This window comes from Lissotriton vulgaris, chromosome 1_1 (genome assembly GCF_964263255.1).
Source record: "Lissotriton vulgaris chromosome 1_1, aLisVul1.2, whole genome shotgun sequence".
NCBI classification, from domain to species: Eukaryota; Metazoa; Chordata; class Amphibia; order Caudata; family Salamandridae; genus Lissotriton; species Lissotriton vulgaris.
The window spans coordinates 1,875,930,561-1,875,954,043 of record NC_141685.1 but is presented as its reverse complement, the minus strand read 5'-3'; the positions used below and the strand labels follow the sequence as shown (position 1 = coordinate 1,875,954,043).

Sequence of the window (23,483 nt, the reverse complement as noted above, 5' to 3'; positions counted from 1 at the left end):
CTTCCAAATACCAAATTAGTATCCTTTTAAAAATAGAGTGATCCGGAACCACTTTTCCAAATCGCTAAATGCTTTTAGTACATAGGAAAAAGGGTTTCAGCATTTGCTAATGCTCGGATCTGCCAATTCAGAGGCTCTGCAGTTGCTGCAATCCTTTGTACACCTGGCCCTTAATGTGGCATGCATTTTAAAAAGCATGTTTTTCAACTAATTGGTTTGTGGTTTTCCAGTACTGTGTAAAGTAGGAAACTGTCTACTGCACCATTTTGAATTAAGGTACATTAGCAATTGAATATATCGGTGTACAAACTCATTTAGGCATATCAGTCCTACTACAAATATGGCTTGTGATATCAAGAGACTCATAATATTAAACTTTGGAGCATGCTTCAGAATATAGACTCTCCTGTTTTAATGTGGTCATGCTGTCAATTATCTGAGAGATCCAACTCCTCCTTTGAGTTACCAACTCATCATGTATGCTTTTGGATATAACCTGATCAAATCACTGCTGTACTGTCTCATGAGTTACCTATTTTCCTCTTGTCCAGGTCAATGCATCCTCTAATTTTTTTCATCTATGTGCGGCAATCAAGGTTCCTTTTGCAAGCAGCCAAGCCTGCGTGCGCCGAAGGCATGCAAAAACTCACTATGAAAGTGATCGCAGTGCATGAGCTGCCAAAGTCATTAAGTTCTGCCACTTAGTTGCATGTAATAATCATAGTTAAATCAGACGTATAATACACTAACATATAATTACCAGTTCCCCATGACATTTACTCTAACAGCACTTGCATAAACTGGCACAGAAATTACTGAACTCAAATGTAGGTACCATTAAGAAAATGTATTTGAATAGTGTTAGGAAGCATTAAACAGAGCTCTCAGGTTTTCCCATGTAAGTCATGAGTAGCTGCTCCAGACCTGGTGTTTCTTGCCATTGCATAACATGTATTTTTTCCACCCCATTATAACAACAAGATTACAAGCGGTAGAATGCAAAGTGAAAAAAAGTATTGGATAAGCTAGCTATACCTGATGTTGGACAGTACTAGTTATATTACTCTGGTGCCCAAACATAACTCCTGATCATGTGAGAAGTGCAGCTTCATATACACCAAAAACTTGAAAAAGTGGAAGGCAGAGCCCTTGATGGCACAAGCTTAGGCCTTCTGCTTTCTACCTAGAGTTTCCATCTCCTGGGGCTGACACTGCACAGTTTGTTGTCTACCCCCAGCCTTTACTGGCTCGTTTATCCCCCAGCTTCCTCTGGTGCACCTGAGAGCCCCAAGCGCCCTTGGTGCTTCCAACTAAGATTGCACCAGAGACTCTAACCCTGAACCAGGTCCACCCTCCCTGCTCAGCCTCTTCCTGATGCTGCCATGCCCCTGGCCAAACCTCTTCCTCTGCAAAGGGACTGGCAGTTGATCCACTGCCTATTTTCCAAACCATCACGGATCTGTTAAAAAATGTGGAAAATTTCCAAAATGGCGAAAGCCATTTTGATATGATCCCAGTGCCATGCCCAACATTTGATGGAAAAAGAGTTCCTTGTAGGCTTTCACCTTGTGATAAGCACTTTGCCAGATCTGAAGGGATATTTGGCTCTTACTCGGAGCACATTCAGATGGCCAATATATTCAGCCATGATGATGGTAAAGAAATGGGTAATCTTTTTCCTCTTATTAGCACAGATGGTAGGACAGGTTGACTCTGCAGAAAGTAAGTGTCCTGGGCACTTTCCCTGAGGTGGATATCGAAAGTCCATCAACACTTCTGCGAGAAGAGGTTGCAAGCTTCATGGCTGTGCTACCCAACATTACTCAGGATTCTTGAATGCCTTTGCCAGTAGATGAAAACAAAGCTAAATACATAGACATTACGCAGTCTGCCTCCTCTGCTTTGCATCCCTTGCTCTCTTTCATCATGTTGGTCACCAGTTTCTGCTGAGATGGTAATGGTAAATCATCAGGTCTCCCAACAACTTCATCCTTCTCCTCAACCTTCCCTGACTTACTCCTGGAAACTCCAAGCAGAATCCTGACTCTTTCCTCTCTAATGCCCACAAGGGAATCAAAGAGATTGAGGCAATGGGGAAGAAGTTGTTCTTTTCAGGGAGCCTTGCCCTTTCGCTCCATGAAAGTGACTTGCCTTCTGGCCTGTTAGTCTAATGATATTTAGGAGATTGCACAAACATTTTTCCTGAATCTCCCTGATCACCTTTGGAACCATTTGCGAAAGTGTTGCATGATGGTCAGGACATGTCCAAAGAGAACCTCTTCTGGTCTAGCCTGTATTATGTGGCATCGTGGGGAGTCCCATGGGCTTCTTTATTGCCATGCATCACTATGCCTGGATGATCTAAACTGGCTGTTAGGTGATGGCCAGATGATTCTCATGAACATCCCTGTTGATGATGCTCATGTTTTGGGAATGGTGGCTGACTTGCCCTTGGAGCATTTTAAACAAGGTTGTGGCATGACCCGCTTATTGGCCTGGCTTCTCCTGCTCTCTGCGTCCACAGATAATACTGTAAGTTCAGGGATTACTCCCTAGGCATACCCTTCTGGCTGTGCCACCCTTCACAACCTGTGAAGTAGAAGTCCAACCACAGAGGACGTTGTGGTCCAAGGGTCGCCAAGGTGAGCAGCAACATTCCTCCTCTCCAGAACTGCAAAACCACTTTAGATTGTCTTCAAGGTAACACATGTGGCCTGTAAAGGGGGGGAGGGATGCCATGTTCGAGGCATGTGGGCTGCTGAATTCATATCTGTGCATAGATCGCCGCCTAGTGTTGGGTCCGGATGAATGCACATTGTTGTCCTGGAAGAGTCTTCGAAGTATCACGAGATAGGTGGCTCCTCCCCTGGACTACAGTGCGCATGGGCATCGCCTCCATCCCCAGATTGTTTTTTTCCGCCATTGGGTTCGGATGTGTTTCGGTTCCCTCTGTCGGAATCGATAGTTGTAAAACTTTTCTAACTCGAGGCCAAAAGGTCTTTAGGCTGGGCGTCGGTATTGTTTCGTTCGGGTTTTTGTCTGTTCTCCGCTCCGAACTCTTGCTACCCATCCGCGTGCTCTCGGCGCGGACGGGCCTACTCGACGCTCCAGACATGGAACGGACTCCGTTCAAAAGGTGCCCGGTGTGCACCTCCAAGTATTCACACCTCGATGTGCACCCTGTGTGCAACAAATGTTAGTCACCGGACCATGATGAGGCCAGGTGTATGGCCTGCTCGAAGTTCCGGTGCAAGAAGACTCTCAAGATTCGTCGGGCCGCTAGACTCCAGGCCCAGTTATCGGCAACCTCGGCGCCCCCGCCGGACGACATCTTCGAAGAATCTGTTGAAGACGACGATGTCATGCGGGTTTCGGACTCTAGCCCCGCGTCTGAGGGGGATGCCTATGACGCGGGAGACGAGGACTTTGACGAAGCCGGCGACGAGGTAGGGGACGACGATGGGGCAATTGCCACCGTGGGGGACAGCTCGGAGGAAGAGCGTCCCCAGACTGACTCAGGGGTCAATCCCCTTCATGCGGCCCAGGTCGAGGGATCGCCTTCGGGCCTTACCCAAGACCTCGTTACTAGTCCAGCAGCCCCGCCTCCGGGCCCGGTCACGGACATTTCTAAGGCGCCACTCCCGTTAACAAAAACGAAAGTGAAGCCATTGGTATCCACTCCTCCGGTTTCTAAACCAAAAGTGAAAGCTGCACTGGTGCAGAAGGCTCTGGAGGCGTCGACTTCCAAAAAATTCAAAATGGCCGACCTGAAGAGCCGTGCCAAGATGGCCGACCCGAGGGCCTCGGGGTCGACGCCGAAGACGAAGTCGACCGACGCGGCCGCGTCGGCGCCGAAGATGGTCGAGGTCGATGACCCGAAGAAAGCTTCGAAGAAGCGTTGAGGCGATTCCACGGCTCCGCCCGTCGGGGACAAGGACCGTGAAGTGTCGGCTCCGAAGACGTTGCCTCTCGCCGACCCGACTCCCGACTCGGGGAGATCGCTCGAGCCCTCCACGGCCTTGACGAAGAAGGTCACGGAGTCCCCGCAGCGGATTCGGAAGGACGCTGTGGTTCCCGAACCAGGGGATGTGGTGCCGATGCACACAACAAAGCCCACAAAGGCGCAAACGCCTATCCGCTTCACCCTGCCGCCGAAGTCGACGCCGAAGGCTTTCGCTCCGAAGCATGGGGCAGGTGTGCCCTCTAAGCAGGTGTCGACGCCCGAAGCGGCACTGGTGGTGGCGAAGCCTCGGCTCCAGCCGCTTGCAGAGGAAGAGCGTCGAGAGGTCATCATCGACGCCAATACCGGTAAACTGTCTCTCCTCAAAAGGAAAATCACCACGGAGCCGGTGTTGGAACATTTTCACATTCCTCTCAAAAATAAGAAGGATTCTGCGGGTACTTCGGCCCTGATCGAGCCTGCCTCTCCACAAGCTTTAGAACATTCGCCAACGCGTTCCAACGCAGGGGATGGTGACGATGAGGAGGTAGAGTACAACTATCCGGCGTACTCGGATCCGGAGGAGGAACATGAGCCTTGGTCTGCCGGAGGCGACCCGGACGACCCGCAATCGGGTCAGGAACCGCAGCTCTTTGCTGCAAAGACCTCACCGACGGAGGACTCGGCAGCCTTCAACGCTTTGATTGAGCGAGCTGCAGCTAACCATGAGGTCGAGCTGCACTCAGATCCTGTGGATGTGGACTTTTTGTTTGACACTTTCTCGGTGGCTGAAAAGTCAGTCAAGACATTGCCAATGCTCAAGGGAGTGCTAAAGCACGCGACTGAGGCCTTTAAAGAGCCCACCCGGGCGCGTGTCATCAATCCTCGCATTGACAGAAAATATAAGGCAGCGCCCTCGGATCCAACATACATCAAGGGACACTTGCCACTGGACTCGTTGGTGTTATCAACGCACGCAAGAGGGCGAACTCGCAGACCACTGGTGACGCTCCTCCCCCAGACAAAGAGTCTAAAATATTTGAGGCCTCGGGGAAACGGATTGCTGCACAGGCAGCTAATATTTGGCGAATCTCCAACACGCAGGCCCTACTTGCACGCTACGATAGGGCTCATTATGACACCCTAGAAACACTGCTGCAACACTTGCCTGACCAGTACAAGGAGGCAGGGGAAATGTTAATTCAGGAAGGAAAGCTCATCACAAACGCTTCCATCAAATGTGCGCTGGACGTGGCTGACACAGCCTCCAGGGCAATCAACACTAGTGTGTTGCTGAGAAGACATGCATGGCTTAGGATATCAGGTTTCAAACCGGATATACAAACAACCATCCTGAACCAAACAGTTAATCCTGACCACCTGTTCGGCCCTGAGGTGGATGCGACACTGGAAAAAATGAAGAAAGACACAGACACTGCTAAGTCTATGGGGGCCCTCCAGTCTCAGCAGTTTCGGGGTGGTTCCTTTCGCCGCTCCAATACCAGAGGCACCTCAAGGGGTCAGGCATCGCAGTCCACACAGTATTATAAAAGTAATACCCAAACCTCATACACCAACAAGGGTAGAGGTGGCTACAGAGGCAACAACATCAAAGGCAGGGGATGTGGAAACAACAGCTCCAGGTCCACCACCGCCAACAAGCAGTGACGCCTTGTCACTGCCCCCCGACCACACAACACCGGTCGGGGGGAGACTCCAGCAGTTCCTGCCCGCGTGGAAATCCATCACCACGGACAGGTGGGTCAAGTCTCTTATCCAGTACGGTTACTGTCTGGAACTTACTTCCACTCCACCAAACATACCTCCAAGAAGCCGTCCTATGTCCGGCGAGCACTTGCACTTTTTGCAGCAGGAAGTTCAGGTCATGCTGCAAAAAGGGGCAATAGAGCTCGTCCCACTGCAAGAAAGGGGTACAGGAGTTTACTCTCTGTACTTTCTAATCCCCAAAAAGGACGGATCCCTACGGCCCATCCTGGACCTCAGGCCCCTCAACTGGTACATTCTCTCGAAACATTTCCATATGCTCACGTTGCAGCAGGTACTCCCTCTGCTTCAACAGGGGGACTTCCTGGCTACGTTGGATCTAAAAGATGCATACTTTCATATCCCCCTGCATCCTTCCCACAGGAAGTATCTCAGATTCACGATTCAAGACCAGCACTATCAGTTCAGGGTTCTGCCGTTCGGGGTCACCACAGCGCCAAGGGTCTTTACGAAGTGCCTGGCGACTGTGGCGGCGCATCTACGACGCCAGAACGTCCACGTCTACCCTTACCTGGACGACTGGCTCATTCAGGCAAAAACAGAACAACAGTGCGCCGACCACGTGTCCCGCAACATTCATCTCCTGCACGATCTGGGATTCTCTCTGAACTACCCGAAATCCCATCTCCAGCCCGCCCATGTACGACAGTATCTGGGCGCGACAATAAACACTCTGGCAGCCACTGCGCAGCCAAATTCAGTGAGAATCACCAGTATCCAAACGCTGATCCAACGATTCAGACCTCAACACTCGCTTCCAGCGAAAATGTTCATGCAGTTGATAGGCATGATGGCCTCCTGCATCTCCATTGTCCCGCACGCGAGACTACATATGCGTCCGCTTCAAGAGTGCCTAGCACGTCAGTGGACTCAGGCTCATGGGCAACTGACAGACCTAGTGTTGGTGAGCGGTCGGGCATACAACTCTCTGCATTGGTGGAATCCACAAAACCTTTGCAAGGGCCGACCATTCCAAGAGCCTGTGCCACAGATTATCCTGACGACGGACGCTTCTCTCCAGGGATGGGGAGCGCATGTACTCCACTACACAGTGCAGGGACTATGGACACTACAGCAAAGGAAGATGCACATCAATGTGTTGGAACTGATGGCAATCTTCATGGCCTTGAAGGCGTTCAAAGTACATCTGTGCAACAAGGTCGTGTTGATCCGGACGGACAACATGACAGCCATGTACTACATTCAGAAGCAGGGAGGCACACACTCTCCGCAGCTGTCTCATCTGGCTCAGAGCATGTGGAAGTGGGCCATTCAGAGGAACATCTTCCTCATGACAGAGCATCTCCCGGGCAAGGACAACCAGGTGGCGGACCTGCTCAGCAGGCACAGCCATCAAATGCACGAGTGGGAGATACATCCATCAGTACTCCAACCGTACTTCCAAAGGTGGGGTCATCCAGAGATAGACCTGTTCGCCACAAAGGAGAACGCAAAATGCCAAAGCTTCGCCGCCAGGTTCCCACACCCGCAATCACAGGGCAATGCAATGTGGATGAACTGGTCAGGCAGATTTGCGTACGCTTTTCCCCCAGCACCTCTGATACCGCTGGTGGCACGCAAGCTCAGGCAGTACTCGATGACTCTCATCCTGGTTGCTCCAACGTGGGCTCGCCAACCGTGGTACACCATGTTTCTGGAACTCTCCGTGGTACCGCATCAAAGGCTTCATCTCACTCCCAGCCTTCTGACGCAGAGCCATGGCGACATTAAGCACCCAGATCCGCAACAGCTCAACCTGGCGATCTGGCTCCTGAAGTCCTAGAGTTTGGCTACCTCAATCTTCCTCCCGATTGCATGAACATCATTCGGGAGGCAAGGAAGCCCACTACTAGAGCTTGTTATGCGGCTAAATGGAAGAGGTTTGTCATTTACTGTGTTAACCACGATATTGACCCGCTAGATGCTTCCATTCAAAACATCATTTGTTACCTGTTCCACCTGTATCAATGCAATTTGGCGTACTCTTCCATCCGCATTCACCTGTCTGCTATGGCAGCATACCTCCAGAATAGGCAACACCTGTCACTTTTTAAGGTCCCTGCTATCAAGGCTTTTCTGGAAGGACTCAAGAGAGTCATTCCACCAAGGACCCCAACAGCTCCAGAATGGAACCTCAATGTGGTTCTTACAAGACTGATGGGTCCTCCCTTCGAGCCACTGCACTCTTGTGAGCTACAGTTTCTGACTTGGAAGGTTGCTTTCTTAGTAGCAATTACATCGCTACGGAGGGTTAGCGAGTTGCACGCGCTCACCATCCAAGAACCTTTCTTCCAAGTACATGCTAAAAGGGTTGTGCTCCGCACTAACCCTAAATTCTTACCCAAGGTTGTATCTCAATTCCATATGAACCAAACAATTGAGTTGCCGGTGTTTTTCCAAAACCCAGAGACGCTGGCGGAGCGGATGCTCCACACCCTTGACGTTAAAAGAGCCTTGATGTACTACGTGGACAGGACAAAAGATTTTCGCAAAACCAAGCAGCTTTTCGTTGCTTTTGCCTCACACCACAAGGAAACGCTATCTCCAAAGCTGGGATCGCAAGGTGGATCGTGAAATGCATTCAAATCTGTTACGCTAAAGCTAGACGCACTCTCACTATCCCACCAAGCGCCCACTCCACCAGGAAGTTGGGGGCCTCTATGGCTTTCCTAGGTAACATTCCCTTAGAAGATATTTGTAGAGCAGCCACATGGTCTACCACACATACTTTCACTAAACATTACTGTGTAGACGTGCACTCCAAACAGCAGGCAGCTGTTGGTCAGGCTGTTCTCAAAACACTTTTTCAGACTGCTGCAGCTGGCACGGGCGGCCGCCGCTAATGGAGGGACTGCTATGTATTCTATGCACAGATATGAATTCAGCAGCCCACATGCCTCGAACTGCAAATGCTACTTACCAGTATGCCTCTGTTCTTGGCATGTAGGGCTGCTGACATTCATATCGCCCACCCTCCTCCCCGGCGCCTGTAGCAGCGGCAGTATTCATATATATATATATATATGCTCATAGCATGGTCATCACTCACATACTTTACTCCATCTCTGCCAATGGCTAAAAACAATCTGGGGATGGAGGCGATGCCCATGCGCACTGTAGTCCAGGGGAGGAGCCACCTATCTCGTGATACTTCGAAGACTCTTCAAGGACAACAATGTGCAATCATCCGGACCCAACACTAGGCGGCGATCTATGCACAGATATGAATGTCAGCAGCCCTACATGCCAAGAACAGATGCATACTGGTAAGTAGCATTTGCATTCACATACATTAGCTGTCCATCACTATTTAACATTGGTTCCTCCAGAGTGTCGACCACCGCACACCATTACAGGACATGTTCTATCCCATTTTGCGTTTCCTTTGTTCCCTCAAAGGACCATGCTTTCACTCTCTATATCACAATGTTTTCCCCCTTTTTCACTGTCAGCACTTCATAGAGGTGGGCGAACCATTGGAGGCTCGAGCCAGATGCCTGGCTCTGGCTCACTTTGAGGTCTTTTTGGAATCTTAAGACAAAAACGAGCTGAGCTTTCATGTGGCATCTGCCTGCCACCCACCTTCTAAGCTCCTGCGCCAAGAATCAAAAACAAACATTAACCCTTGATGTATAGCATGAGAGAGAATAAGAAACCCATCTAGTGCCAGAACTGGACAATGTGAAAAAACATGGGACCAATCTTGGCTTCCCTGCTTGACCAAATTGTGTGATCTTAGGCAAATATTGTATTTATCTGTGCCTCCTTTTTCTTCATTATTGCACATAAGAGCGTCTTGAAATATGTAAGGTAAGGATGTGTATTGTACAAAACATATCTGTGTTTAATTTAGTTGACTATAATGTTGCCCCACTTACAATATGAATATAGGCCATATATAAGGTGTACATGAAAACTGACTTACCTCTTAGTTCACTAATGCCATTCTTATCATGGCAGGAGGCATGGCTGTTTCTTACTTCATATTTAAAAACTGTCCGTATTATTAAATGCTTTTCAACTCAGTGAAATATTCAGATTTACTAAAGGGAAATGCTACGAATGTTAAAGAAATAGGCTTTCTGGAATTTTGAAGAGACTTTCTTATATTGTTGTGTAGTGTTTGTTGCATAATATAGACATATAAAACAGAAAGCCCTATTAAGCCTGCATGATATATTTCTCAGAATCTGTAACCAATGGGGCCACACATCATATAGGCTCACCCAGGAAATATAAATATATACTGTTACTGTGTTACAGGTCCGGACATGCCTTAAAATATATAAACATGAATGTGTACAGACTCACCCACATAGAAGAAATATGTGAGATCGCCAGGAAAGTACCTCACGGACGCAACACCCGAGGGGGTTCCCGGTTTGTTAATTACCGGTATACCTGCTTCTCATCATCGGCTACTTTCCTGGCACGGAGGATGAAAATAAGTGCAAAAGAGAAGTGCACCAGAGAGAATAGAGAAGGAGAAAGACAAGGAGTGTACAGTTACACTTCCTAGTGGGACAGACAGAGTTATTGAAACCAGAAGTGCCCACACCCAACACACAGAGATTAATTAAAAATGTGTAGTTTGGCTGGCTGAGTCGATTTTATTCTGGTGCTGCCAAACTGCACGTTTAAAAATGGTTCAACTGATACCATAAGCTTTTACGACTGGACCAACATGTTTCATTGCCTTGTCATTGGGAACTTTGTCAGGGCAAATAGTTGGGTCTCTATTCACAATCCTCCACCTTTCGTATGAGGACCTGTACACATGCATATATTAATAAAGACAAACAGAGCACAGTAGTGGTTATTTAGTAAGTAAATGAAGGAGGCCACAGCATACAACACCACCCCAATGCCGGTGGTTGCATAGCACAAACATTACCTTATGCTCGAATATGGTACTCGTACCCTCGAGCATCAAGAAGACGGTGTGTCACAGATCACGGGACCGTCTTGGAAACTCCAAAAAGTGAGTTTACCTGTGCAAAAAACATATAATGGTGCCATTTCTAAATTATGTAGGAAATGTATTGGAAATCTAAGCTTTACGAATATCTGAGCGTGGTGAGGGATTTGTAGGTTCCCATCTAGCTATCACCAGGATGTATATGAAGGCACTGGGGTATATAGTGGTTAAATCGTATAAAACCAACGGAGTAATCAGGACTGGGACTCCTCCGAAAACAGGTTAGTTGAAAATGGCAATAGCGGCGCCCGTAGATTGTGGGGCGTATTGGTAAGGCTGCGCACATTTATCTCGTATGGTTATGGGCACGATGCAGGGCTTGCCTGCAGTCCAGATTGAGGTAAAGACCCACCAACCTTCTCGAAAGTGTGCGCAAGCGAGTATGACACTGCAGCTTCGAATTTGTGTTCGCTGCAGTAGCGTCTCGCCTTCGATTGTCACCTACCGCTGCCGAGTCCCTGCGGCGCTTCCGACGTCTCACAGCGCAATGCTGGAAAGACGATCCGGAAGTAAGCCCGGAGGGACTCCTCCCATCACGTGTCAAGTCGGCTATCACTATTGATATAGAATCATTATACACCAGCATCCCCCAGGGCGCAACACTGGTGGCAGCAGCTAGGGCCCTGGGTGCAATGGAGTGGTTCTATGACACACCAGTATCGTTTGTCCTCCAATGTATTGAGCTGGCACTCACTAGAAATTTCTTTGAGTACAAAGGACAACTGTACTTACAGACATCTGGGACATCTATGGGGGCTACTTTTGCCCCCAGCCTGGCCTGCATCTATGTGGGCCAGTTTGAGGACAATGTGATTTACCATCCCTCGAACCCGTTCCTAAGTAACATCCAGGAATGGAGACGTTACATTGATGACGTCCTCTGTATCTGGTCTGGTACAGAGGACCGACTGCATTTATTTCTCAACTGGCTAAACGAAGCGGATGACAGCTTACGGTTCACCTGGTCTATTAGCAACAGCAAGGCTGTCTATTTGGATGTGGACATACTGGTGGAGGAGAACACATTGGTCACCACTGTTCACCATAAAGACACAGACAGGAACTCTCTCTTGCACTACCGCTCGTTCCACCCAAGAGCTCTAGGGGACAATTTACCGGTGGGCCAGTTTCTGCGATATCGCAGGAACTGCTCTACTACTGAAACTTACATGGACCAATCAGCGGGGCTTGTCACCAAATTGCAACAGAGACAATATCCGACCAGAGTAATAAAACACGCGCGCAAGAGGGCTCTTAATACCCCACGCGAGGCTCTGCTTGAACAGAATGTGAAATCAAATCATCCGTGTTTACCGGTCGTGACCACCTTTGATCCCCTGTCTACCAAGATAAGACAGATCATCCGCAAAAACTGGACACTATTGGACACTCCAAATGACAAAATGCCAGCACCACGTTTTGCATTCAGAAGGGCAGCCAACTTACGTGATAAGTTGGTACATACCAGGGATGCTACTATGACCTCTGAACCCAACACCATCCCAGCTGGCCACTACCCTTGTGGCGGATGTTCTGTGTGCTCACTGACCACCGCCACAAAAGAAATCACCTTGCGCAATGGCAAAACTTGGCACCTCACCAAATTCAGCAATTGCAATACGACAAACGTCATCTACAGGATCACCTGCAGCTGCGGGTTACATTACATATGTCTTACCACACGTAAAGTGAAGGTCCGCATCCAGGAGCACCTCAGCACGATTCCGGCCAAGAAACTCACAACACGCCTGGTACAACACTTTAAAGATAAAAATCATGGACAGGGTGATCTGCGTTGGACAGTATTGGAGAAAGTAGTGGGAAATGCACATAACCTAGATATGATACTGGCCAGAAAATAAGCTAGGTGGATCTACCTGGAGAAAGCAGACAAAGAGGGGCTTAACGATTCCATAGAGTGGAATAAAGTGAGCAGACGTTAGGCTCTCTGGGTGGTCCCCCTGTAGCATTAATGTCACGTAGTCATAGACAATGCATATTTCTAAATTCCCTAGTTTCTGTGGTATCCCTAAGTAGGTTCCATTGTTCATCTAGGAATCCCCGTGGGCCACACTCTGTGTAGGGTTAGGTATCACTTAACACTCACACATGACAACCTTTATAGGGTACACTGCTGTATTGCATTACATTACATTCTGCCCCTCCACACCACTACCTCCTGACTGAGCCTTTCCAATCCATGTGCGTGTTGCAGGCTGTACACCCTATATTTGAGTATTTTATAAAACTGCCCGCTGTAGACTCTTCACTCAGTGCGTTAAAAACAGTATTTGAAGCCATCTCCTGCTTCCAACAAAGCTCGGCGTTCACAATCACCTTTACCGTAACTTCTATTCTTACACAAGATGGCCGACTTGACACGTGATGGGAGGAGTCCCTCCGGGCTTACTTCCGGATCGTCTTTCCAGCATTGCGCTGTGAGACGTCGGAAGCGCCGGAGTGACTCGGCAGCGGTAGGTGAAAATCGAAGGCGAGACGCTGCTGCAGCGAACACAAATTCGAAGCTGCAGTGTCATACTCGCTTGCGCACACTTTCGAGAAGGTTGGTGGGTCTTTACCTCAATCTGGACTGCAGGTAAGCCCTGCATCGTGCCCATAACCATACGAGATAAATGTGCGCAGCCTTACCAATACGCCCCACAATCTACGGGCGCCGCTAATGCCATTTTCAACTAACCTGTTTTCGGAGGAGTCCCAGTCCTGATTACTCCGTTGGTTTTATACGATTTAACCACTATATACCCCAGTGCCTTCATATACATCCTGGTGATAGCTAGATGGGAACCTAGAAATCCCTCACCACGCTCAGATATTCGTAAAGCTTAGATTTCCAATACATTTCCTACATAATTTAGAACGGCACCATTATATGTTTTTTGCACAGGTAAACTCACTTTTTGGAGTTTCCAAGACGGTCCCGTGATCTGTGACACACCGTCTTCTTGATGCTCGAGGGTACGAGTACCATATTCGAGCATAAGGTAATGTTTGTGCTATGCAACCACCGGCATTGGGGTGGTGTTGTATGCTGTGGCCTCCTTCATTTACTTACTAAATAACCACTACTGTGCTCTGTTTGTCTTTATTAATATATGCATGTGTACAGGGCCTCATACGAAAGGTGGAGGATTGTGAATAGAGACCCAACTATTTGCCCTGACGAAGTTGCCAATGACAAGGCAATGAAACATGTTGGTCCAGTCGTAAAAGCTTATGGTATCAGTTGAACCATTTTTAAACGTCCAGTTTGGCAGCACCAGAATAAAATCGACTCAGCCAGCCAAACTACACATTTTTAATTAATCTCTGTGTGTTGGGTGTGGGCACTTCTGGTTTCAATAACTCTGTCTGTCCCACTAGGAAGTGTAACTGTACACTCCTTGTCTTTCTCCTTCTCTATTCTCTCTGGTGCACTTATCTTTTGCACTTATTTTCATCCTCCGTGCCAGGAAAGTAGCCGATGATGAGAAGCGGGTATACCGGTAATTAACAAACCGGGAACCCCCTCGGGTATTGCGTCCGTGAGGTAATTTCCTGGCGTTCTCACATATTTCTTCTATGTGGGTGAGTCTGTACACATTCATGTTTATATATTTTAAGGCATGTCCGGACCTGTAACACAGTAACAGTATATATTTATATTTCCTGGGTGAGCCTATATGATGCGTGGCCCCATTGGTTACAGATTCTGAGAAATATATCATGCAGGATTAATAGGGCTTTCTGTTTTATATGCGCTGAGTGGGGGGCTGCCCTATATAGCCTTTCTCCCCCTGACATCCCTTTTTGAATAACGCATAATATAGACAACCAGACATGGGACTTGGCTCGTGCAGAGGCTGTTAGAGCCAAACCATACCCTTGCCTCAGACCACCCTGTTAATTTGTTGACCCTCACACCTCTTGAACTTCACTGTCAATATCTAGACACCTATGTGTCTCCTTTGTTCCAAATGGCATAAAAGCGACTTTCACTTTGTGCTCTACAGATAGGCCAAAGATTGCTTGAGCATGCTTTCTGGACACCATGATGACCCAGTGAGAGGCACTAGGAGAAACACACACTGCTTTCAAACACAATTTAGGAATGTTCAGTCTTGGCCCCATCATAAACCCCATCCACACCCAAACACTTGGAGGAAATTCAGCTTGCATGGTGCGCTGTACACGATTCATAAGCTGAATGAAACAATAAGTTACTGAAACACATCAGGTAAAATAAAATACTCCTAGGAAGCAGGATATACCATGCAACACAAAGTCAAAAACATGAAATGTAACTGGGACTGTATTGCTGATCTGTATTAAGTTTAGAGTTCTTGAACATATTCTCCAGAAAAACTGCTTTTACCTGCAACATTAAGGGCAAGAACATAAAAGCTGGTGTGAACCCACTAATGGTTTCACTGTACCTACTCCACATAAACCACTGGCTTCAACCATTACACCACAGTAGGCTATTTGAAACCTGAGAGGCCGGTGTCATGCAAAGCCCGCATTGATGCCCAAATCGACTGCTAAGTGTCCTATTAATTTTAGCAGCTGTCCCAAGCTGATAGTGTCTGTAAAATACGCTAGTTTCTGCACAATATGCCCTTGAGTGTCCTCACACTTCTCTAAGACTTCTCACGAAGCTAGAAGGCCATCCTTCACCAAGAAAAAAACTTTAAAGCCACTCATTTTAAATGAGCATTTTACAAAGTCTCCCTCTGTGCATGTTCAGCGTGCGTGCTCCACAAGAGAACCTGGACACTTTTAAATGGAAAAGTGTGCATACGCATAGGCGCGCACCCTAAAGGAACATAGGTCCAGATGGACTGGAATCTATTGCACTCAAGTTAAGGCAGTGTTTTTCATACAAATATCAGTTATTTTCAAGATGGTTAGGTGAGCTGTCTGCTGGCTGATTTGCATATAGCCATGTATGAACTGGGGTGGCAGAGTGGGCTGAAAAACGGTGATGGATTAAACCCAAATCTTTTGACTGGGTGTGAGTGTTTGATTGATTCAGATGCTCCGTCCATCACCACCCCCTTTTGTACCGCTTTTGGCCGCCATAAGTGTGGCAGGGTATGCTCAGACGTGAGTCCCTTGCTCACTTTGCCACTGGATTCAAGCAAGCCGGGCTGAAGACGGCTGGAATGCCAGAAACCGGTCCTCGGAAGCTTGTTTCTGGTCCAGGGAAGACATGGCTTGGCAGTTCAGGCTGGACTGTTCCCATGAGGCACAGGGTCAGACTGATTTGCATATAGCCATGTCTGAACTGGGGTGGCAGAGTGGGCTAAAGAACGGTGATGGATTAAACCCAGATCTTTTGACTGGGTGCGAGTGTTTGATTGATTCAGATCCTCCGTCCATCACCACCCCCTTTTGTACCGCATTTGAAACCTGAGAGGCCGATGTCATGCAAAGCCCGCATTGATGCCCAAATCGACTGCTAAGTGTCCGATTAATTTTAGCAGCTGTCCCAAGCTGGTAGTGTCTGTAAAATACGGTAGTTTCTGCACAATATGCCCTTGAGTGTCCTCACACTTCTCTAAGACTTCTCACGAAGCTAGAAGGCCATCCTCCACCAAGAAACTTTAAAGCCACTCATTTTAAATGAGCATTTGACAAAGTCTCCCTCTGTGCATGTTCAGTGTGCGTGCTCCTCAAGAGAACCTGGACACTTTTAAATGGAAAAGTGTGCATACGCGTAGGCGCGCACCCTAAAGGAACATAGGTCCAGATGGACTGGAATCTATTGCACTCAAGTTGAGGCAGTGTTTTTCATACGTGAATCAGTTATTTTCAAGATGGTTAGGTGAGCTGTCTGCATGATCCCCATACTTTTGTTATTTCTTCGGGTTTCTTATTATCTGGTCATTTGTGCTACCTTTGGTATGTAAACTGGGCAACTAACCATTCTTTGCAGTTGACCCACATAGAATGTGTTACTTGATATGAGAACCACCATGTGCTCTCTTTGTACTACAACCACACTAAGGTTTTAGTGTATTCTTGACAAATGTGGGGCAAATAAACGATTCTATATCCTTAGAAGATGCTGCATTTCATATTATTTCTAAAAACTGGAAAACTGAGTAGTTGAAATTGGTTGCTAGGCTCAGAAAAACATCCATCCTGATCATCTGCAGTCATTTTTGTCTTGGACTCCATAAACCTTTCATTTCACAAAGGCCCTCCTCCTTCTCCTAAAACAGTCTGTGGCCCTAAACTACCTGCTTCTTAATCTTAATTCAGTCGCTGGTCATGACTATAAAATTACAGAACCCAATTGATATGCTCATGACCGAGACCATGTCCTCATATACTTCGTTCTCATCATTTGACATCATATGACAGCCTTATTTGAAGGTTCGATTATACGAACACACTTATCGCTCTCCTATATACAAATCAAAGGTTCTGGTTCTTTAGACTATCTCAGTATCAACTGTAACAGTAAGGAAACCACAATCAGACTGGCCTTAAATATTGTTTTTATCCTTCACAGCTGAGAAAAACGTTTGTCCCTACCAACTCAAAAAACCGGGAACAATCTTATTTGAATTCCTTGTACCTTTCAGGATTTTAGATCACCAAGCCAAATCCTAGCCCGTGCCTCAACATAATCTCTTCCACTTAACAAAATCTTAGAGCGTTCCAAGAACAACATCAGTCTGTCAAAAGACAGACTATTCTCTGAGTTCGGGTGCACGCACACAAACATACTTATCAAGTAAAATGACCATCCTGTTCATAAATATATTTTCTCTAGCAAATCTACAGTTGATTCCACCGAACCAATCACTTTCTTGTCCTAATGTGATTTCAATGCCAGAAAACCCTACATCCGCTGACCAAAGAAACTGCAGAGAAAATACATAGCTCCAAATGTTCCTTAAAATTTCTAAGAAGCGGGGGCGTGGCCGAGGCGTCAAGATGGCGGTCGCACTTTAAGAGTGCTCTGGACCCCATCCGTCATCCTCCTTCATCCTACCTGCTCTGGTGCCATTCCTACGCTGTCAACACCCTGCCTGTGTCCGCCACTACAGCCGCTTCCCGCAAGTTGTTTCCTGGCTCCCGGAGGCTGTCCCTGCGGCTCCTGCTGCCCTGGAGTGACTGGCGCCGGCGTAACCTGCGGGTGATCACGGCTCCTCCTTGAGAGCCCTGCAGTGATCTCCTGGGCTCCCCGTGGTGGTGGGGGAGCGGATAGCGAGTCCCGGAGCCGAGGGCCGAGGTCGAGGCTGCCTGGCACTTCCTCTCTGGCCCCGGGTGCAGGAGCCTGCTCCTTTACCAAGATGGCGGCCCCCTGTGATGCTCCGATCTGCTGCCTTCGCCTGCGGCCTGCCCTCCCTGGTGCCCAGTGGGGCCTGTGAAACTGCTGCCTCCCCGGGGATTGATCCTGTGCTTCCTGGGACGGCTCCGCTCAGCATGCCACGAGAGCGGAGCCGCAACGCCGCCTGCTGACCTGCTGCAGCTGAGGAGCGGCCTGCCGAGGGTAGAGACGCCGCTGCCTGGTGCGGTCGGCCTGGATGTACTGCGTCTGACTCGAGGCTCTTGGCCCCATGCTCTGTGTGGCACGGAGGAAGGCGAGGGAACGTGGCGGCTCCCCCAGTGGCCGCGTCCTGTTCGCCTGCAGCCCGGGCCCCATCCTGGTGGGGGGCGCTGCCTTGCCCTGACTGTCTGCTCACTTGCTGGGGCCCCTCTCCCCCCTTACGCCCTCTTTGAGGGGGTAGCCCGCCTGCGAGGGGCTTTTGACTGCGCCAGCAACTTCCTGGGGGTCAGGAATCCAGTGGTGTCCTGTGATCCCTGAGGGCCCCCAGAGCACGGCCGGTAGTCTGAGCGCTGGCGAGGTTCTGGCCCAGTTGGACGAGCTGCCACCCGGCCGGAGGGACTTGCACTGACATACGAGCGGGCCCTTCTTGTACCACCCGAGATTGCTGAGACTGCGGCCCGTCTTCCTCTCGCCCGCCTGGCGGATCTCCTGGGGCTGCTGGTCCTGACTATGCTACCTGCAGTGCCGTCCCTACCCACTTGAGTCTGTGACCGCCCTCTGTCCTGCTCCCCTGAGGCCCGGTGTGGTGAGAGGTGTGTGGCGCTGATCCACGACGTCCTGCCTGCGCTACTGGGGACTGCAGCGATTGTCCTCGCATCGGATCACTGGCTTTGGTTTCGGAGGGTCGACGAGCCATGGGAAAACCTCGGGCGCCCGCGGTCTCTGTGCCTGCTGCTCAGACGACCCTGGACAAGTTTGCCACGCTGGAGCGGGGGGCTGGCGCAGACAGGCCGCCGGGCTCTGGATCTGCTGGAGGGGACCTGCAAACTATCCTCCATGCGATCTCGATCTCGCAGTCATCGGTTGAGGCCAAGATAGGGGAGGTTAAAATCGACATGTCCCTCATCCGTCAAGACCTCCGTAAGGCCACGGAGCGCCTCACGGAGGCTGAATCCCGGATTTCCTCGGTAGAGGACGACGTCTCCACCATCAAGGCCCAAATGGCTCATCTTCAATCGCAGACTGCTGAGCTTCACCGCCGGGCCGAGGATGCCAAAAACAGAGCGTGCCGAAACAACCTGCGCCTCCTGGGATTCCCGGAGAAAGTAGAGTGGACGGATGCGGCCACCTTCCTGGAGGACAGGATCCGGGGCTGGATGCCGAGGGACAGGCTCTCCCCATGGTTCGCGATAGAGCGTGCCCATTGCTCCTTCGCCCCCGAGCCTCTGCTGGGAGCCCCTCCTCGCCCCTTCATCCTTCGTGTTCTCAACTTTCGAGACCGGGATGACATCCTGAGGGCCGCTCCGGAGTTGGGACAGCTACACCATCGAGACTCCAGGATAATGGTCTTTCCCGACTACTCGAGGGAGGTCCAGTCCCAACGCCGCTCCTATGAGGACGTGAAACAGAAGCTGCGGACGATGCACATCCGCTATGGACTCCTTTTTCCAGGCCGCCTCAAAGTCTTCTTCCAGGGCCGAGCCCTCTTCTTTGACTCCCCGCAGGCGGCATGGACTTGGGCCACGGAGGAGAGACCTCTCCAGCTGCGGACAGCCCGTTCTCCGCCCCGAGTTGCCCCAGACCGCCCGACCACTCTGGCAGCCAAGCCTAGGTGGCGTAGGACCGGGTCTCGCAGAAGGGGGACACGGGGAGTGCGTGCCTCCTGCTCGCCGGGACTCGGCGGACCTCCCCTGAGACACAGCAGCGTGGCCCTGCACCACCCTCACAGACTCCGTCCCTGATCGACCTACAGTCGGCCCCTGGACCCGCCGCCAACCTGCGGCGTGCCGCCTCGGACACTGACCTTTCCAGAAGCCCATTGCTTCGTGGTTCCGAGGGTGATTCCGACTCTGGAATGAACGTGTCTTCGCCTTGACCCCTCTTGTCTAGGCCCTGGAGCCTGCGCCCACGCCAGGGGAGCCGGGTCTGGCTTGGTCGTGCCTGCGGATCCACGCTCTGCTGACTTCCGAGGCCCAACGTCTGGAGACATGGACTCCTTCTTGCACTGTCATGGAGGCGTGGGCCTGTCCGTGGACTCTTCTGCATCTACTCCTGTGTTTGGCTGACGTGGGAGTTTTTTGTACGGCTCTGCTGGCTCCTACTCTGCTTTATGGAGGAGGCTCTCCCTGGAGCGTTAGCACTTGCGCGCGGCACCCTTGTGGCACATGCCGATTTATAGACCAGATATCCGTCTTTCTCCTCAGTCTACGATGTGACATTCTTTGTTTGACACTAGTACATCCTACAGCATGGAGGGGGGTCCTCCCTATTGGTATTCTGACCATAGTCCCTGCCCCCAGCTAACCGTTTTAGTTTAGCATTTGTCTTAAGAAGTTGTACTTAGTTCAGGGCGACAGATGCTTACCATTTCGAAGTATAGGGTGGGGGAGTTGGGGGAATGGGGAGGGGGGGGGGCCGTTGTCCCTCATGTGTTTGTTGTTTTCGGCCGCCTATGGGCCACCTTTGTTGTTGTTTTTTTCATCGCTGGTCACCTGTCCTTTTCCTCTTCCTCACCAGCACATGTAACCCTGTCTCCATATGACACACTTCGGTTCCCGGAGATGGCCTTCGACTTGCCCCTGCCCGTGTGAGACGTCCCTCCCCTATGGCTTGGGTCCAACAGATCGACTCGGGACAATATTGCCCCACCTCAGTGCGTACTCCTGTGCCCCGCTGTCCCCTGCATTACTCACGTGCGCCCCTGCGTGCACCCCTGGGTCCCTACCGAATCTGGATCTCCCCCGGGACTGGGAGGCGACCCCTACAACTCATCTCCCCGTGTCGGTATATGGCCCCCCGTATGCCTTACACCTCTGACACACGACTTCACATCCTTCCCTGGAATGTGAATGGCCTCCTTGGTCGCATCAAACGCACGGCGGTGCTGCGGGTGGCCCGACGCCTCCTCCCCGACGCCCTGCTCCTCCAGGAGACCCATCTTCTGGGATCCCAGTGTCCCTTCCTGGCGCGTTATGGGTTTGACCGTGTCTGGCACTCCGGCTTCGCCAGGGGCTCCTGGGAAGTCGCTGTTCTTTTGCGGCGCGGACTCCCGTTCACTGTAACCCAAATTGCTACCGATACTCAGGGTACATACGTGGCGGTGGCGGGTCTGATTGAGGGCTGCCCCTTGAACCTTTTATCCATGTATGTCCCCCCTGCCCTCCTGTCCTCTTCCCTAAAACACTTCACAAGAGTGGTTTCCTCCCTCCCTCACGGTCTCACAGTTATAGGGGGGGACTTTAACGCCATCCTCCGACCTCCCTTGGATGTCTCGGGCCCACTTACAGCGCAGAGGCGCGCCGCTGCGAATTGTCTTGACAGTTGGGTCTCTGCGCTGGGACTTTGAGATGTATGGAGGGTGTGGAACCCCCGAGTGACCAGACCTACTCACACGTCCGCTGCCCACCGGAACCATTCGCGGATAGACCTGATCCTGATGGCCGTTATGGTCGGCGGGTCTCTGGAACAGAGATCCATGCCCGTGGTATCTCTGATCACTCCCCTGTTGATGTCTGCATTGGGTCCCCGCCTACAGGCCCCAGGACAACCTGGTGTCTTAATGCATGGTATCTGCAGGACCCTGATCTGGTAGATTCCCTCGGGCAGGAACTCCGGCACTATTTTTCCTCCAATGTGGGATCGGTCTCCTCACAGGGGGCGCTTTGGGAGGCCGGTGAGGCAGTGCTCCGGGGAGTCGCTAGGGGACTCGTGCACGCCAAACGCGCAGCTCAGTCCGCCCAGCTGACACAATTAGAGGCCACAGCTCTTCGCCTGGAGCGAGAACAACTCCGGTCGGACGCCTCGGATTCTTCGGATTCTTCCAGACTCCTGACTCTGGTCCGGGATGAGATCGGAGGACTCTCCCTGGAATCCACCAAGATGCTTTGGCGCTCTTCGGTAGCCCGTATATATGGATGGGGCGACAAAAACGGGAAGTTGCTCCACAACTTGATCTCCTACCCGAGCGCCCACTGTATCGTCCCTGAGATCCGGGCGGTGGACGGGACTTGCCATGTGGCTTCTCCGGCCATTCCGCAAACATTCGCCCACTACTACGAAGCCCTCTACGCCGCGCGCCCCCCCCCCCAGTGCTTCCCTTGCTGCCCTACTGGCGGACTTCGGGTCGTCACTGCCTTGCCTCCCCAGGGAAGTGGCGGACACCCTCTATGGCCCGCTTACCGCGGAAGAAATCCACGGGCCATCACCTTGCTTCACTCCGGCAAAACACCGGGACCGGATGGTTTCCCTCAAGAATACTACTCCGCGTACCTGGACGATTTGGTGCCTCACCTGACAGAGCTCTTTCGCCAGGTGGTGGAAGACTGTTCCTTCCCTCCCGAATCGGATGTGGCGACCATTGTGGTCATCCCCAAGACACAACCGCCCTCCCTAGACTGCTCCGCCTTCCGACCCATTTCTTTGATCAACACCGAACTTAAGATATTCGCCACAGACATCGCCCAGAGGCTTCGTCCCCTTCTGCCTGACCTGGTCCACCCTGACCAATGCGGCTTTATGCCGGCCAGAAGCACCCAGCACTTTATCCACCGTCTCTATCTCGCTCTGGCCCACCGTCACCGACTCTCCCCCTATCTTGCCCTTCTTCTCGATTTCGAGAAGGCATTTGATACGGTGGACTGGGGATACCTGGGCGACGTTTTAGAGAGGTTTGGTTTTGGCCTTCCCTTCCACCTCCTGGTCCGGGTCCTCTAACGTGGCCCCAGAGCCCGGGTCCTCGTCAACGGCAAGCTCTCCGCCCCATTTCCCATCCGCAGGGGCACCCGCCAGGGGTGTCCTCTTTCCCCACTCCTATTCGCGTTGGCGATGGAGCCCCTGGCGGCACTCATACGCCAGGACCCTCTGATCTATGGATGGCAGTGGGATTGGAGCCAGACGGATAAAATAGCCCTACACGCAGACGACGTGCTGCTCTATTTAACTGAACCGGAGTGCTCCGGCCCCAGAGTACTGAGAGTGCTGACGGCCTTTGAGCGGGTTTCTGGTCTCCGCCTTAACCCGGCGAAGTCCACCTTAGTCCCTCTCCACCCTTCCCGGGCCTGCTTTGATTGGCAAGCCGTGATCCCCCTCCGTAAGCTGTCCTTTAAATATCTAGGGGTGTGGATAACCCTCCTGCCTGAACTAGAGTGGTCCCTCAATATTGTCCCCTTAGTCGACCGGATGAAACACGACCTCCGCAACTGGCAACCCTCCCCCTCAATCCGTTGGGACGTAGTGCCCTTTTCAAAATGATGGTCCTTCCGCGCTTCCTCTATATTTTG

At 50.8% G+C, this 23,483-nt stretch overlaps 1 protein-coding gene across 1 annotated transcript in view; it reads left to right on the top strand.

Annotated features, from left to right (window-relative positions):
* Nucleotides 1–23,483, top strand: part of ASZ1 (ankyrin repeat, SAM and basic leucine zipper domain containing 1) — a 1,750,578-nt gene that overhangs the window by 872,513 nt on the left and 854,582 nt on the right. The window lies entirely within an intron of this gene.